The sequence below is a fragment of the Leptonychotes weddellii genome, chromosome 2, assembly GCF_054177405.1.
Source record: "Leptonychotes weddellii isolate Sample4059 chromosome 2, ASM5417740v2, whole genome shotgun sequence".
Taxonomy (NCBI): Eukaryota; Metazoa; Chordata; class Mammalia; order Carnivora; family Phocidae; genus Leptonychotes; species Leptonychotes weddellii.
Genome location: NC_138370.1, coordinates 45,514,903 through 45,517,698, shown reverse-complemented (window position 1 = coordinate 45,517,698; position 2,796 = coordinate 45,514,903). Strand labels below are relative to the sequence as shown.

Sequence of the window (2,796 nt, the reverse complement as noted above, 5' to 3'; positions counted from 1 at the left end):
CGTCTATATAATATTTTACCTAATTGATGAGCCATAATTTATTTGAACACTCCTATGGAGTCAGACATGTAAGTTTTTGGTAAGATTTTGCTCTAATGGGTACTGTTAGGATTAGCAGCTTCATTCATAAAGCTTTTGCTTTTTCAAAAATAAATTTCCAGGAGAAAAGTTACTAGATCATAGTGAAGATAATTTTCATTTTTCCTAATACAGTGTCTAAAAAAATTGCTTTGTTTTATTTATTTTTTTAGAGAGAGAGAGTGCGTGGGGGAGGACAGAGGGAAAGAGAGAAGTAGACTCCCTGCTGAGCAGGGAGCCTGACGGGAGACTCAGTCCCAGGACCCTGAGATCATGACCCGAGCCAAAGGCAGATGCTTAATCCACTGAGCCACCAAGTTGCCCCCTAATTTATATTATTTTAATTGTTAATGAGAATGGACATTTATCTATGTATTTATTTACTACTTTCATTCCTTTGTGTGTAAATTTTCTGCTCATATATTCTGGAGCCAGTCTTGAAAGCAGAGATTCCATGGTCACGGTGTCCTCAGTGACCTAAATAAACTGCTCCAACATTTTAAGTAAGTCAGGACTATCATTCATCATCTCAGTTTCTTTCTTCCTTTTTAAAAAGATTTATATATTGATCACTTCCGGCCTCCCTCTAGCTGCCATCTTGCATCCCCGCATGTGTGCACCTAATCTCAGCTGGTCCGCCCGAGACCCCCTGAGCGCCAACCCTATTCCCCCGCGTGGTCCCATTTCCGTTCCAACAAGGTGAAAGAAACTATCACGAACCAGGAGAAACTCGCCAAACTGCAAGCACAAGTGCGTACTGGTGGGAAAGGAACTGCTCGCGGAAAGAAGAAGGTGGTTCATAGAACGGCTACAGCAGATGATAAAAAACTTCAGTTCTCCTTAAAGAAGTTAGAAGTAAACAATATCTCTGGTATTGAAGAAGGGAATATGTTCACAAACCAAGGACCAGTGATCCACTTTAACAACCCCAAAGTTCAGGCGTGGCTGGCAGCGAACACTTTCACCATTCCAGGCCAGGCCGAGACAAAGCAGCTGACAGAAATGCCACCCAGTATCTTAAACCAACTCCGTGCAGACAGTCTGACTAGTTTAAGAAGACTGGCTGAAGCTCTGCCCAAACAATCTGTGGATGGAAAAGCACCACTTGCTACCGGAGAGGAGGAGGATGATGAAGTTCCAGATCTTGTGGAGAATTTTGATGAAGCTTCCAAGAATGAAGTGAACTGAATTGAGTCAACCTCTGAAGAAGATAAAACTTGAAGAAGTTACTGGGAGCTGCTATTTTATATTATGACTGCTTTTTAAAATTTTGTTCATGGATCTGATAAAATCTAGATCTCTAATATTTTTAAGCCCAAGCCCCTTGGACACTGCAGTTCTTTTCAGTTTTTGCTTATACACAATTCATTCTTTGCAGCTAATTAAGCTGAAGAAGCCTGGGAATAAAGTTTGAAACAAGGTTAATAAAGTTCTTTGCCTAGGGAAAAAAAAAAGTTTTATTTATTTATTTGAGATAGAATGAGAGAGAGAGAGAGAGCACATGAACGGGGAGGAGGAGCAGAGGGAGAAGCAGACTCTCCACTGGGCAGGGAGCCTGATTCGGGGCTCGATCCCAGGACCCTGGGATCATGACCCTGAGCCAAAGGCACACACTTAACCCACTGAGCCACCCAGGTGCCCCAATGTCATCTCAGTTTCTTATGCTCTGATCCAAAATTGTACTTCATGTACCTGGTGGCAAAGATTTCTGGTAATGCCTCCCAGGTAGTTATCACTTCGGGAGAAAATGTCCCAAGACAATGTAAAAAGGAAGATTTGTAGCCACAGCTATCAATCACCCAGGAGAATCCACAATACCGTTCCCTGTTGGGTCAGCTTGTGGAACTCACCAAACATTTGGAGTGGATTAAATAGGTGATGTAGATAGACTTCAACAGCTCAAAAATACCCATTTCTGCCACATTTCCTGCTACCCTTTGACTTGTGTCGCGTTAGTTGTCGTGTTAGAGGAGCTCCAGCTAGCCCTCCAGTGAGTCACCGTGCAGTTTGGGTGTGCCTTCTAGGGAAAAGGGCACTGCCAGGAAAGCTTGTAATCAGGAGCTGCATTGATGGAATATGGCAGCGGTTTCTTTTTTTTTTTTTTTTAAAGATTTTATTTATTTATTTGAGAGAGAAAGAATGAGACAGAGAGAGCATGAGAGGGAGGAGGGTCAGAGGGAGAAGCAGACTCCCCGCCGAGCGGGGAGCCCGATGCGGGACTCCATCCCAGGACTCCAGGATCATGACCTGAGCTGAAGGCAGTCGCTTAACCAACTGAGCCACCCAGGTGCCCAACAGCGGTTTCTTGTCAGATGCTTTGCCTCAGCTGATTGACTATGAGCACTCAAAAGAGAAGGAACAAGCTCCCAGGGCATAGATCTTAAACATGAGCATATTTTGTACCCTCATTCCAATAACCAAAAAAAAAAAAAAAAAAAGAAAAGAAATAGCTCTAGGGACCAATATTCAAGTTAGGGTGGATGATTTTGCCCAACATTTCTTTTTTTTTTTTTTTTTAAGATTTTTAAAATTTATTTATTTGAGAGAGGGAGAGAGAGAGAGATCATGAGCAGGGGGAAGGGTAGAGGGAGAAGAAGACTCCCTGCTGAGCAGAGAGCCCCATGAGGGACTCGATCCCAGGACCCTGGGATCATGACCTGAGCTGAAGGCAGCCGCTTAACCGACCAAGCCACCCAGGTGCCCCTTGCCAACATTTCT

At 43.5% G+C, this 2,796-nt stretch overlaps 1 pseudogene; it reads left to right on the top strand.

The window, feature by feature from the left end:
* The first annotated feature begins 473 nt into the window (after window positions 1-473).
* LOC102726156 (transcription factor BTF3 pseudogene) lies at window positions 474-1,524 on the top strand (annotated as a pseudogene).
* Window positions 1,525-2,796: the final 1,272 nt, after the last annotated feature.